This window comes from Phyllobates terribilis, unplaced genomic scaffold (assembly GCF_046119375.1).
Source record: "Phyllobates terribilis strain yellow unplaced genomic scaffold, ASM4611937v1 Scaffold_8__6_contigs__length_399053987, whole genome shotgun sequence".
NCBI lineage: Eukaryota > Metazoa > Chordata > Amphibia > Anura > Dendrobatidae > Phyllobates > Phyllobates terribilis.
In genome coordinates, this window is record NW_027362768.1 from 250640232 (window position 1) to 250655921 (window position 15690).

A 15690-nucleotide genomic window follows, 5' to 3' on the forward strand; every position below is an offset into this window, starting at 1 on the left:
TCTGTGGGCGCTCTGGCTGTGGACGCTCTAGTCTGTGGGCGCTCTGGCTGTGGACGCTCTAGTCTGTGGGCGCGCTTTGGCCGCTAGGCTGTGGACGCACTAGACCGTGGGCGCTCTGGCTGTGGACACGCTAGGCCGTGGGCGCTCTGGCTGTGGACACGCTAGACCGTGGGCGCTCTGGCTGTGGGCGCTCTGGCTGTGGACACGCTAGGCTGTGGGCGCTCTGGCTGTGGACACGCTAGGCTGTGGGTGCTCTGGCTGTGGACGCTCTAGTCTGTGGGCGCGCTTTGGCCGCTAGGCTGTGGACGCACTAGACCGTGGGCGCTCTGGCTGTGGACACGCTAGGCTGTGGGCGCTCTGGCTGTGGACACGCTAGACCGTGGGCGCTCTGGCTGTGGACACGCTAGGCTGTGGGTGCTCTGGCTGTGGACGCGCTAGGCTGGGTATTGTCAAGAGGAAGATGAGAGACACCAGACCCAACAATGCAGACGAGCTGAAGGCTGCTATCAAAGCAACCTGGTCTTCCATAACACCTCAGCAGTGCCACAGGCTGATCGCCTCCATGCCACGTCGCATTGATGCAGTAATTGATGCAAAAAGAGCCCCGACCAAGTATTGAGTGCATTTACTGAACATACATTTCAGTAGGCCAACATTTCGGTTTTTGAAAACATTTGTCAAGCTGCTGTTATAAAGTATTCTAATTTACTGAGATAATAACTTTTGTGTTTTCATTGACTGTAAGCCATAATCATCAACATTAACTGAAATAAACACTTGAAATAGATCGCTCTGTTTGTAATGACTCTATATGAGTTTCACTTTTTGTATTGAAATAAATTAACTTTTTGATGATATTCTAATTTTATGAGAAGCACTTGTATCTGCCCGTCACAGTGCTGTGAGTGGTGACTGTGCCCGCTCTGTGCACTGCCCCTATGACTGAAAGCCGGCCACTCCCAGGAGAACATAAATTGATTAAGGCTTATAGCTGAAACGCGTTGATTTGTGTTTCCTATGGTGTTTCCATGTTTTAATCTACCTATTTGGATAATAAAGGATTTATATTTTTATATAAATTCTATTTTTTCGCTGGAGGAACTTTTTTCCTTTTCCTGCTCTTCAACATAAATTGATTTTCTCCTGGTGGCCACATTGCCAGTAATGCGGCCAGACAGCATCGTAACACAATTAGCTGCAGATTAACCGTACATCTGCTGGTTGTTATGGTAAATATTTATACTTTGCCTTATTATTTAGACAATTCACATATCTTATATAATTTTGTATTTTAATATTAGCTTTATAAGTGTTATTTGTAAAATCAAATAACATAAGGCGTAACTAATAGAGCTGTCTTTGTATTAAAGCCTTCCTTTGTTCTGAATGTATAGTAAAACTAGATATAGCCAGTTTCTAAGGAATTTAAACATAATTTACGACCATGTTTTTCCCAAACTTTCCTTTTTAGGTAAAGCCTGTAAAGACATTCCCATTTTTTCCTTATCTCTTTGCTTGTAATAAAGATATGTGACCAGGCATCTGAGACTCAGACGAGTCTGGGACACATAATTGGTTGTGTTCTCTTGTCTCTGATCGATCGACTCCCTGATTTGATCAAATCTGGCAAATGTGTGAAGTCTCTTGAGCTTCTCCTAAAACTTTGCATATAGGTTTCCACATCAAGGTAATAGGGTTTTCCATGGTGACATTTTCGCCAATCACATCTTTATGTCATTTATTAGTCTGTTTATATAGACAGTGGTAAATGGTGCACAATGAAGGATCTGTGGTCACTCAGTGCACACAGGCTGCCATTGTTCCTGGCAGTGAGAGTCCTCTTTGCACCGGACAATACACTGTAGAGATCGATGATCTTTTGTGCAAACGAAAAGATTATTTCACCTGACGAACAAGTGTTTAGCTCATTTATCAGGTAATCGGAAGCCTGTTTAGACTGCAGGACTGTCAGGAAATAAGTATTTCTATTGTTCACAATAATCCTACAGTGTATTTGGACATTCACTCTACAAATTTTAATGCACCAGTGCTCATAAAAATGTTAATTTCCCAGCAGTCCTGCAGTTTAAACAAGCTGCCGATCACCTGCACATTCATTGGGTGAAATGATCTTTTATTTTGAACAAAATTCTTCATTCTCGGTAGCGCATTGTCATGTGTAAACAGGATCTGTCCTGCCGAGTACAATGGCAGCCTAGCACACTAAACAATCTATTCTGATGGTTGTTTGCACGTATTAATTGCGGTCTGCCTGAGTAAACAGGTTATGAAACTACCGTTGATAGGCAAATATGCACCAATCAGGGGTCGTTTAACGCCGCAGATCTTTCAGATTGGTAGATATTTACCAATCAGCGTTGGGTTAATAACCTGTTTACACGAGCAGGCCGCATTTGCTAAGCGTCCAGAACCATCAGTAATAGCTCTTTTGTGCACATAGGCTGCCTTTGTTCTCAGCAGCATAGGTCCTATATACAAAGGACAGTATGTTGCCATGAATGATGATTTTTAAGTCTGCAAAAAAGATAATTTTACCCTGCGAACAAGCATTTTGCTCATTTATCAGGTGACTGGCAGCCTGTTTCTATGAAAGGGCACTTATCCCCTTCAGAATGGAGTGGCAAGGTTTATACTCAACCCACCACCCCATTCATTCCCTATGGGGCTTACTAGCACTGCACTCGGCTTTTCCGGCAACCCTATAGAGAATGAATGGAGCAGCAGTTGGGCGTCTCACTTGCCACTCTGTTTCGCAACAGGGGTAAAAAAATACCTAGTTCTGATTGGTGGCGTTCTGACTGTTGGGACTTGCGCCAATCAGCCAGTGATCATCTGTTCTGTGGATAGTCGTGTTCATGGGGGCAGACTTAAGTGACAGCTCCCTCCCGCCACTTAGTAAAGCGCTGGGAGAGGAGGCGGACAGCAGAATGAGAGTGTTGGAACAGCAGGAAGCGTGCGGAGCAGCGGAGGATGGGTTAGTGTCTTGCTGGCATACTTCCGACCTCTATGGGAGTTTCATTTTGGTCAGAACAGTGGGAGTCTACTTTTGCCTCCCGCTGCCTTTTTATGATTGGACAGTGACATGGGGGGGGGGGGGTGAAAGTGCTCGCCCAGTTGAACGATAAGAAATTTAGCACATTGGGAGTCAGTAATTTCGGTGCCCGGGATCTCTACAACTTAGTAGAGAAACAAATGGAAAAATGTTTTTCTCTACATTCCGGCTACTATTTGCTGGAAATACTGATTATAGAGTACAAATGTGCAAACAATCTTCTAAATGTATTTGTTTTGGATTCTGTATTTCTAGAAAACTAATGACTGGAAATGCAGATTCCATATCTGCCAGTAGATGTCAGTATAACCTCACATTTACACAAGGATAAAGCGAGTGATGAGTGGCAGTATACTGTATATGGACCACGGGTAGGTATATCAAGCTCTGCTGCCTGCCACAGAGACACGCTAGGCTGTTGGCGCCAGAGACTGTCCATTGATACCACTGATGCTGACACAATGCTGAGTTGGTTCCTTATTCAGCTTTTTTTTTTTCAGTGTTTTACAGGTTAACAATAAAAATCACAATAATAAAATACAATGCAGCGAGGTGCCCTGATGTGAATAGGGAGCCTGTCAAGTCATTTTTGTCTATTAAACTGCCCCCAGTGTGTTGTTAGTGATGCAGTGTGCATCACTAACTTGTTTTTCTCAAATACAAGGTCCCAGTATATATTTTACTAACATTTTATCATTAGAAGATTGCATCAGAGACCTTTTGTTTCAGTCTTAGTGGTGGCTCTTTGTTGTGTTTCAGTCACTGTCCGGTTCAAATTATGCCCGCCCATCGCAGTCTGATTGATTGCCGTGACTGGCCTGAAGTCACAGCAACCGCCTAGCAAATCCTGCACATGCGCACTGCCCATCCGCTCCCCGGGCATGCGCACTGACTCTGGGTGCACGATCCCTGCTCCATTTAATATGTGCGCAAGTTCCGCACTGCCGAAAAAGAAACCAACTTTAGCCCTGAATAAGAAACTGGACTAATAATAACCAACTTCAGCATCGTATGGTGAAGTTGGTTTCTTATTCGGGGCTAAAAAAAAACTGAAGAAAAAAAATTGCCAAATAAGAAACCAACTTCAGCATTGTCTTCTGCCATCTTTTCTGGTAGGAGAAAGAGGAAGAGACAGTGGGACAAGAAGTTATATTTTTTCATTAACTCCACCCTCCCCAACAGTAATACAAAACAGGGCACACAAATGGACTGCTGTTTCTAAAAGGGGAAACACCTGGCCTAATACAATCAATATAAATATAGATAATAAGAACTCCAGGATTTGAGGGTCCCCCTTCCTAAAGTCATGCGTCCCCTTCACCTAGTACTCAGAGTACAAAAGATAAGCCCTCACACAGCCCCATATACCCAAAAATGAAAACATTACGGGTCTCGGAAAATGGCGACAAAAGCAACATTTTTTTTTATAAATTTCAGAATTTGTTTTTCACCTTTTTAAATAAAAAAAAAACAACTATCCATTTTTCATATCTGTGTACTCGTACTGACCTGGAGAATCATAATAGCAGGTAAGTTTTACCATATAGTGAACATGGTATATATAAAAAAAAACAAAAACATGGAATTGCACTTTTTTTGCAATTTCAATGCACTTAGAATTTTTTTCCAGTACATTGTGGTAGAATGAATGGTGTCATTCAAAAATACAACTTGTCCCACAAAAAAAAAGACCTCATGCGGCTATGTGGACAGAAAAATAAAAAAGTTATGGCTCTTGGAACAATGGGAGAAAAAAACAAAAATGGAAAAAATGCCTGGGGGTGAAGAGGTTAAGAATCCCTAATCCCCCAATATCATCACGAGAGCTCCCTGCAGGTTTCATTCTTCGGATGTTCATGATGGATTTACTAACAAGCTAAAAAAATAATTATATCTATAAAATGTAATTAGGATTAGGGTAATATTTTAATTTTTCTAAATGAGGCTATGTGCCCACGTTGCATTTATGAAGCAGAAAATTTCTGCTGCATAAATGCAAGTTCTCTCCCGGAAAAACACATGCGGAATTCCGCACGCGTTTATGGCGCATTTTTTGCGCGTTTATCACGCGTTTTCCACATGCGGAATTGCCTTGCGTTTTTTATGCATTGGACAAAGGCAATTCCGCTTGCGGAAACGCAAAATTAAATGACATGCTGCGGATTTTTGAACGCGGCATAAACGCTGCGGAAAAATCCGCAGCATGTGCATAGAACTTGCGGAATCCCATTGGGGACCATGGGGTGCGGATATACATGCGTTTTTCAAGCGTTTACGCTGCGGAAATTCCGCAGCATATACGCTTGAAAAATGCTACGTGGGCACACAGCCTAAAGATCATGTATTTTTTATCCCATACACTCTGTTGAGTTCTCTATTTGATACATTGTTAATGTTCAGAGGGGAGTTGATTTATTGTTTGAGGCCATTATATGTACTATGACCTATTGCTGTCTGTGGTTTTCCAGATACCCCCAGTTATGACTACATGGATTATAGAAAACTTGACAAAACGTGGATGACCCAGTTAAGGTCCATCTTTGGTGAGACGTCGAGTACAGATACAGAAGCACGAGACATTAGAGATTTGAAGTTGAATATTAGAGACCTCCTCAAGCAGTGTACCAAATTGTGGTGGAACAAGGTTGCCCTCGAACAATGTCTACAAAAAGATATTATCTCCAGAGGTTTGCGCATTCAAATATGTCCCACTATTGACAACACTGACCCGATTTTTATCAACAAATGGGAAGATACATTGACTAAATGTTCCCATCCCCTGTTGGAGATACTCATAGGCTCGGATCGTAAGTCATTGGAAAGCATTGAGGGTGAAATAGACTCACTTAAAACTAAAATCCAATCAGTGTTGTCACCAGATGAATGTAAAAAGTTTGATAAAAAACTTGAGAGTGATCTATTAAAGTGGGAGAAAGACATACAGGACTTAAAAAAACATAAATATCACAGAGATCTCCAAGATTACACCAATAAGAAAATCTATAGGTGGCAATTTAACCCCAGAAAGAATAACAATTCTTTATCCAGGACATCATCCATTTCCAGCATCAATTCGGAGGAAACATGTGGAGAACATTTTTTAGAAAATCCCAGGTGAGGGAAGCAATACAACATATCCCGCACACAAATCCGTGCCAGCGTTCCCTCCAAGGCTAACGCGCAATTATACTAAGAGAAACAGGCGACATAAATGAATCCTAAGGTAATTAACCTATCAAATATACCATTAACACCTGTACAAATTTCGGTGCTTGAAAAAGGGCTTACATTGTCACCTTCTGCTAGATATGATAAGTTTAGAGCAATTAAAGATTTAGAACTATTTGAGCGCAAACTAAACTATAAAAATTTTTTTGCAAGTCAAAGTAAGAATCTGTTTCCAACTGATAATGAACAACAAGCTGTTACGGATCCGGGTGGTGGAACCTCTGTGCTGCGGTGCAAGGAGGGACCAGAGGGGCGTAACTAGGTATCAACTCGGACTGACCAAGGTCGTACGGCGGCTCAATCGACTCCGTGACCAGGGAAGGACCGAGCAGAGGGACCAGGTGCTACTCTGGGCCAGACCTTGAATGAGAGCAGGTGACTCCCATGGGTCAGAAGGCAGGAACTGACCGGTACAGCAGATGAGCACGGCAGGCAGGCTGACGGGTGATCCGGGTAGACGGACTGGCAGACACGGCAGGTAACAAGCAGGAGCCTCCAGGTAGGCTGGCTGGTAGGCACGACAGGTAACAGGCAGGTGCTTCCAGGTAAGAGGGCTGGCAGGCACGGCAGGTAACAGGCAGGTGCTTCCAGGTAAGCAGGCGGGCAGGTCCCATAGACAGACTTGTGGACTGGACTGTAGACAGACTGTCGGGCTGGAGAGTAGACAAGCTGGCGGACAGGGCTGGTAGTCAGGCTGGCGGGCTGGACTGGTAGTCAGGCTGGCGGACTGGACTGGTAGTCAGGCTGGCGGACTGGACTGGTAGTCAGGCTGGCGGACTGGACTTGTAGTCAGGCTGGCGGGCTGGACTTGTAGTCAGGCTGGCGGGCTGGACTGGTAGTCAGGCTAGCAGCGGGACCTGAGGGCTGAAGCAGAGTTTAACACACAAAGCTACAACCTTGCACGGGCACCTCCATTGGCCGGGGACTCCTTAGGACGGCGCGCGCGGCCCCTTTAAGAGGGAGCGCGCGCGCCCTAAGCACAGTGCCCGGGAAGCTGCGCGCGCCGGCAGAAGCAGGAGCGCTGGAGGACGCCGGGCGGGGAGTGCGGCGGTAAGAGGCACGGCGTCTCTGCCTGTAAGGGGGCAGAGACGCCGATACTACACAAGCATTGGCAGATTTAGAGTCAATTTCAAGAAACACCTGTGGTGTCCCGACATATCTGTATGGTCGCTCACGACAGTTCCCCCCTCAGGGTTTGTGCTCTAATGTAGATATATTTGTGAAATTAGTCAAAAAAGAACTTGAAAAGATTCCTGAAGATATTTCACAGCACAATCTAACAATGGCAGAAAATAAAGCCATTCGAGATTTGAAAAAGATGAAGCACGTTGTCATCAAACCAGCGGACAAGGGGGGAAATGTCGTGGTGTGGCCAACAGATATGTACGAGCAGAAGGCGTTCCGTCAACTAAATATGAAAAATTGTTATAAGAAATTGGAATGTAGTCCATAGTTATAAAATCCAATTGGATTCAATTTTACAACAGGCATTTGAGAAGGGCACAATTTCGGTAAAAATGTTGGAAGGGTTAGTGATGGAATTTCCTGTCATCCCCACATTGTATTTTATGCCCAAAATTCATAAGAATATTCTATGTCCACAGGGGCGACCTATAGTTGCTGGAATAGGTGGCCTGTGTGAAAAGGTATGCAGATATATTGACTTATATTTACAACAATGTGTAGAGACCCTGGATGGACAGAGATAAATGCTGTATTTAGAAAACATTGGTCCATACTACTGGCTGACAATGACTTGGTTCGCTGTCTGCCTGAAAAACCATCCATCACATGGCGAAGATCAAAAAACTTAACAGATTTGATAACAAAGAGCCATTACACAGTGCCTAGGACACCGTTGTTTCCTGGGATCAGTGGTTCAAAATGGGGGTCATTCCAATGTGGTGACTGTTCGGCTTGCAGGTACATGGAAAAGGTCTAAAAGCTTTTCTGACAGCAATGAAAATTGTATATTTACCATCACGCACCACATTACTTGCAAGTCTGAAATGATTGTATATTATGCATATTGTTTGTGCAAAAAAATCTACATTGGGATGACCACCAGACAACTACAAGTACGTGTTTTGGAACACGTACGTGATATCCGAAATGCATCATTGGCTGAGTGTGTTGAGGAATTAAAAACTATTTTCGCCACTTTCGGATGTATCACAATAGTAACCCCCGTGATTTACGGGTTAAAGGAATAGACCATGTCCATCTGGAGATTGGGGAAGGTAACTACACTGCTCAAAAAAATAAAGGGAACACTCAAATAACACATCCTAGATCTGAATGAATGAAATATTCTCATTGAATACTTTGTTCTGTACAAAATTGAATGTGCTGACAACAAAATCACACAAAAATCATCAATGGAAATCAAATTTATTAACCAATGGAGGCCTGGATTTGGAGTCACCCCCAAAATTAAAATTAAAGTGGAAAAACACACTACAGGCTGATCCAACTTTGATATAATGTCCTTAAAACAAGTCAAAATGAGGCTCAGTATTGAGTGTGGCCTCCACGTGCCTGTATGACCTCCCTACAACGCCTGGGCATGCTCCTCATGAGGTTGCGGATGGTCTCCTGTGGGATCTCCTCCCAGACCTGGACTAAAGCATCCGCCAACTCCTGAACAGTCTGTGGTGCAACGTGACGTTGGTGGATAGAGCGAGACATGATGTCCCAGATGTGCTCAATCGGATTCAGGTCTGGGGAACGGGCGGGCGAGTCCATAGCTTCAATGCCTTCATCTTGCAGGAACTGCTGACACACTCCAGCCACATGAGGTCTGGCATTGTCCTGCATTAGGAGGAACCCAGGGCCAACCGCACCAGCATATGGTCTCACAAGGGGTCTGAGGATCTCATCTCGGTACCTAATGGCAGTCAGGCTACCTCTGGTGAGCACATGGAGGGCTGTGCGGCCCTCCAAAGAAATGCCACCCCACACCATTACTGACCCACTGCCAAACCAGTCATGCTGAAGGATATTGCAGGCAGCAGATCACTCTCCACGGTGTCTCCAGACTCTGTCACGTCTGTCACATGTGCTCAGTGTGAACCTGCTTTCATCTGTGAAGAGCACAGGGCGCCAGTGGCGACTTTGCCAATCCTGGTGTTCTGTGGCAAATGCCAAGCGTCCTGCACGGTGTTGGGCTGTGAGCACAACCCCCATCTGTGGACGTCGGGCCCTCATACCACCCTCATGGAGTCAGTTTCTAACCGTTTGTGCAGACACACACTTTATTTTTTTGAGCAGTGTATAAGAAAGAATTACTTAAAAGAGAGACTAAATGGATCTACATACTTGGTACGTTAACACCAGGAGGTCTTAATGAAAATATCATCTTCAAATCTTTCTTGTAAGGCGTTTAGATTGTTTTAATTGATTTTAATTACTTTATGTTTTTAGGTCGTTCGGTTATGTTGTTATATACATGATATTTACTTACCTTTGTCTATTGTAGTGGCTGTCTGGTACCTCTCCAGGCCTGATGTCCGGGCGATGATGACATGTCTTCTTCAGTTATCGTCTTTCGCTAGGATCTTTCTCCCAAGATCACGATTAAGAAGAAGGGATCCACATCTTCTCTGTATCTGAGAAGATATGAAAAGGATGGATTAATTACATAATATATTTTGGATCTGATGTTTTTTCCTGTTTGCCCTTTGTGTTGAATATGTGAATTAGTTGATGGGATGCTATAGTAGACATGACTAATAAGAGATTTATTATTGTAGTATTGCATTATGGACATATGAGTGCAGCATTTCTAGTATTTGGGTGATATCCGGTCCTCTGGTGGAATAGTACATATGACGCACCCCCTGGGCCATATTCTTTAGGGGAATACCCGGAGCCGGATCAGATGGGCGTTGTAGTCTCCGAGTGGCTGTGACCCGGTCCGTGCCCAGGGTGTCAAGCTCAGAGTATGTGGCAGTCCTACAGATGTTACAAAGTTCTTTATGTCGACTACGCCACCCGTTGTATTGCGGTCACTACGGCCGCCGCTGCAGCAGGGTCCGCTGAGGCTGATGGTGTTGGTGCAGCTTTTGATAGTATAACCCCCAACGGGTGGGGTATAGCCTCAGGGGGTCAGGTGCAGAGGATGGGGGTTGTGGTGGTGCAGCGTAGATGATAATTAAAGACAGAGTCGGGTTGTGCAGTTTAGGGTATTTACTTACTGCTGATGTTCCGGTCACTCCAGCTTCAAGTGACCACCCGAGCCGTGCTGCGTCCACCAGGTCCTGGATTCAGCCAACCCCCAAGCAAGTCCGGAGCGTGACCCTGAGCCCTCCTTCCTGTCCTGTCTTCTGGCCGTCCCCACCAGGGATCCACCTAGGTCCAGCTCCCTCGGGCCTTCTGTTGGGAGACCCTTGGCCTTGGGTTCCCTGACCCTACACGTGGTTTGCCTTCAGGGTGGATGTGGTGGGTGGCCGTGGCAGATCCTGCCCACGGCCTCCGGTCTCTGGCTAGGGTGTGCTTTAGCCCCCACCAGTTTGGGATCCGGTACCCTATTGCCAACTCTTCACCCGGTGATGGACTTTGGGTTCTCAGAGTCCTTTTCTTTCACCCCCTCTGGGTCTTTCTTTCTTTCTCCTCTCTCTCTCTCTGGGGCTGCTCTGCTCCTCTGCTCTCCTCCTCTGGCTTCTCACAGACTGACTGTGGCAGACTGACCCTGATCTTAGATGGTGCCCACCTTAAATACTCCCTCTATGTGTGACCTCAGGTGACCAGCACCCAATGAGCTCCTAACCTTACCCAGGCTGCTCCCCCTATCTGCCCCTACACTACTTGGGATGTTCCACCCCCCTCCCACTCCAGCCAAGGACAGACTCGGTCGTACCTGCACATTTCTAAGTGGGAGTACCGTTGGTCTGCCCTCCGGAAATGGGATGTGTGTAGTGCATGCAGCTCTCTGGGCTCAGTTTCACACTCCATCCTTACCCGGGAGTGGAATATCACACCTCTGGGTTGAGGTGCAATACCCCTGTAGCAGCCGAATCCTCAGGGTGCTACATTCCCCCCTGGTAAATCACAGCACGTCCTCGGGCTGTAAGAGATAAACATCCACAAACATACATTTTTTTTTCATATAAACAACATAATAAAAACATATAAAATATCATATATATATCAGCATCATCATAAAACTTTTCATATTAATAACATTCTCGTCGCCTCTGGCTCCTCCTCCGGTCACTGTGCAACGTGTGACCGGGTAAAGTGCGACAGTCTTTGGAACTCGTGGCTTTCCTATAAAACCAGTAGGGGGCGCTTTAGGACGCGCAACTATTTACAAGGGATATGGCCGCTCTCAGTCCTCGGCCAGGTATTAGGGAGGAATGACCGCTCTCAGTCCTCGGTCAGTGGGATTTAAGGGATAAACGGGTAAACAGTTCACACTTGCTGGTCCCAACGGGGACTATATTATCAGCAACAGTTTCTTTGGTACCCCTACGGGTAACTATATACAGCTTCTACTCTGCCGTACTCAACGACGACGTCCTCCTGCTCTTTCTTTGTGGTTACCTTTAGCTTCAGACCCGTACGGGTCCTCTTGCTGGGCAAATAGATTTTCACCCAGGTGCGGCACTCTTGGTTTTATGGGCGCGGTGGTGGTGGCGCCCGGGTTGCCCAGGCCTTGCGGCCAGGCCTGGGGCACCTGGAAAGTGAAGGGCACCGTAAGGACGGCGGCGCCCTGGGCTACTTGGCCCTGCGACCAGGCCGGTGGCTCCGCGGAGGTAGGGGGCGCTGTTGGTATTGCGGCGCCCGGGGGTACTAGGCCTTGCGACCAGGCTGGTGGTACTTCCTGCTTGGTCACGCTCGGGGTCGAGGCGTGTGACGTCACAGGGGTCGCGGCTGCGGCTTCCGGTTGAGGCCTAGTCTGTGGCGGTGACGTTGCGGTTACGGGCACGGCAGGGGGTACTTCGGGCTCTGCGACGGGGAGCTGGGGCAGGTACGCGGTTTCCCAGTTTGGGGTATAGACGTCCCCTTTACCTGCCTCCTTTCGTTCGGCTCCCTTCTCGGCGCCGTCTCCGGCCTTCAGTCCTCCTGCGCCATCCTCAGAGGCGGTCTGTCTCCTCGTCTTGGGTGGCGTGCTCCGCTGACGGGTCTCGGTCTGCTGGGCCATCTCACAGCTCCACTCCGCCAACGTCTCTCGCTGCACCCGGGCCATCCTCCCTGCGAGGCCCTCCAGAGCGGTCTGCGCACACTCCCGGTCTCGGGGGAGCTGTGCTAGGACCTCCACTAGGCCTAGTGGGGTCGTTGCTTCTAGCAGGCTCCTGACCAACGGGTCGGTGCTGCTCTGCTCTCCTTCTGCTGTTCCCGGCAGACTCCTGGCCAGCGGGCCGGTGCTGCTCTGCTCTTCTCCCATCTCCGGGGAGGCTCTCTCCAGACTGCTCCAGGCGACACCCATCTTTGCTCTCTTCTCCTCAGTCCTCCCACTTCGAGGGCGGTCCCGGGGCCACTTGGTGATTGTCAGCTCCAGGGGCAGTTCTTTCACGCTGACAGACACCTCTAGCATCACAGTCTCTGTTGGTGGGGGCGGTTTCCACTTTTGGCGCCATTTTCGGTCCTGGCCCACGATGGGAGGCGGCCTCTTGCCATCCTCTGGCACGCCCATAATGGCGTCCGCTCTGACAAGGCGGGAAACCTTTGGAAATGGCGGGAATCGTCTCCCAGTGGCGGGAAACTCTGCAGATGGCGGGAAAAAGCTGTTAATGGCGGACAACCGGCGGGAATCGACCTGTGATGGAGTCCGATGGCGGGGACCCTCCGGAACCGGCAGGAGACTTCTTTTTGAGGTAAACTTGTTCTTTTCTTCAGGCACGCAGTACCCGGGTGTTGCGGGCACGAGATCCTGCCGACTACGCCAAAGTTGACGCACCCCCTGGGCCATATTCTTTAGGGGAATACCCGGAGCCGGATCAGATGGGGGTTGTAGTCTCCGAGTGGCTGTGACCCGGTCCGTGCCCAGGGTGTCAAGCTCAGAGTATGTGGCAGTCCTACAGATGTTACAAAGTTCTTTATGTCGACTACGCCACCCGTTGTATTGCGGTCACTACGGCCGCCGCTGCAGCAGGGTCCGCTGAGGCTGATGGTGTTGGTGCAGCTTTTGATAGTATAACCCCCAACGGGTGGGGTATAGCCTCAGGGGGTCAGGTGCAGAGGATGGGGGTTGTGGTGGTGCAGCGTAGATGATAATTAAAGACAGAGTCGGGTTGTGCAGTTTAGGGTATTTACTTACTGCTGATGTTCCGGTCACTCCAGCTTCAAGTGACCACCCGAGCCGTGCTGCGTCCACCAGGTCCTGGATTCAGCCAACCCCTAAGCAAGTCCGGAGCGTGACCCTGAGCCCTCCTTCCTGTCCTGTCTCCTGGCCGTCCCCACCAGGGATCCACCTAGGTCCAGCTCCCTCGGGCCTTCTGTTGGGAGACCCTTGGCCTTGGGTTCCCTGACCCTACACGTGGTTTGCCTTCAGGGTGGATGTGGTGGGTGGCCGTGGCAGATCCTGCCCACGGCCTCCGGTCTCTGGCTAGGGTGTGCTTTAGCCCCCACCAGTTTGGGATCCGGTACCCTATTGCCAACTCTTCACCCGGTGATGGACTTTGGGTTCTCAGAGTCCTTTTCTTTCACCCCCTCTGGGTCTTTCTTTCTTTCTCCTCTCTCTCTCTCTGGGGCTGCTCTGCTCCTCTGCTCTCCTCCTCTGGCTTCTCACAGACTGACTGTGGCAGACTGACCCTGATCTTAGATGGTGCCCACCTTAAATACTCCCTCTATGTGTGAGCTCAGGTGACCAGCACCCAATGAGCTCCTAACCTTACCCAGGCTGCTCCCCCTATCTGCCCCTACACTACTTGGGATGTTCCACCCCCCTCCCACTCCAGCCAAGGACAGACTCGGTCGTACCTGCACATTTCTAAGTGGGAGTACCGTTGGTCTGCCCTCCGGAAATGGGATGTGTGTAGTGCATGCAGCTCTCTGGGCTCAGTTTCACACTCCATCCTTACCCGGGAGTGGAATATCACACCTCTGGGTTGAGGTGCAATACCCCTGTAGCAGCCGAATCCTCAGGGTGCTACACATACATACATATGGTGGTTTGTTTTCTCACCTGTTTATCGTAATGATGCATTCCAAAAATGATACCTGAGAATGTACTTTTGTTCATATTGAGGTTTGGATAGTTGCTTTGAAGCTGTTTGTACCCATATGAGATATAGGATACAGTACTTTAGCACTTTATGTTGTGACGTTCGGTGGGGTTTATTAGGAGCGAGATCACATCTCAATAAAGGGAAGTGTTAATATTCAACTGTAATTATGCAATACAAGCCCATATGCTATGCATAGGTCATAATTAATATCTAGTGTTGCACTTGAGCACTTTACATATGGATAAATGATGTGACTCATTATACAACTAACCTTAATAATATCTATTGTAAACATTCTAGTTTTCTATTGGTTGGTTGTTATGGTCTAACTATTGATGATTGATATAGTTAATACGGTTAGCACTTTATATGCGGGATGCTGCGATTGATTTATTTATTGATAATCATTGGAATCAAAATCGACTAATATATTAATATTTTAATATTTCAACATTGGATGCCTGGGTTCATTAATAAATAACAACATATTTTGTTCGGGTTGATGTAGCTTGTGTGTTTCATTGCAATTATGGTGTATAAATGTATGGGTCAATAGTATGTTATAAACAAGATATATCTATGTACAAATGGAGTCATCTGGTTATGCACTTGTAATATATGTATCTTTTTGAGATATGGCCCCTATTATCTATCTATCTATCTATCTATCTATCTATCTATCTATCTATCTATCTATCTATCTATCTATCTATCTATCTATATTTTCTTGGTGCATTTTGATATACCTGACACTTTAGGGGTTTGATAGCAGGTCATATCCTTGTATTAGCCTTTGCACTTGTTTACTAGGGGTTATAGGAAGGATATTGTTATCTGATACTACTATAGGGCTGTGCTATTTATACCTGTTGTGTCATCTATACCCCGGTATGGAATTGTAGTGAGTATAGAGCATAGAGATAAATCCTTGATACTGTTGTGATCGTGATGTTTATGTCCTCTGTGTACCTGTATGCAGTACAAACTGTGCCCTCCATCATATCAGCTGTGAGCGCGCACCGTACATGCGCTGCTTGGCCATCACGGGGCCGTGCTCCCTCAAGTGTGGCGTGTCGCCGCGGTAACGACCTGGGTCAGCTGACCTGGTCATGTGCCTCAGTGACGTACACATGGGAGCGCCGCTCTCATGCTGGCGCGGGTAACAGTGACGGTCACTATATAAATACTCATAGGCAAAGCGTGTCCTTACACCTCCTG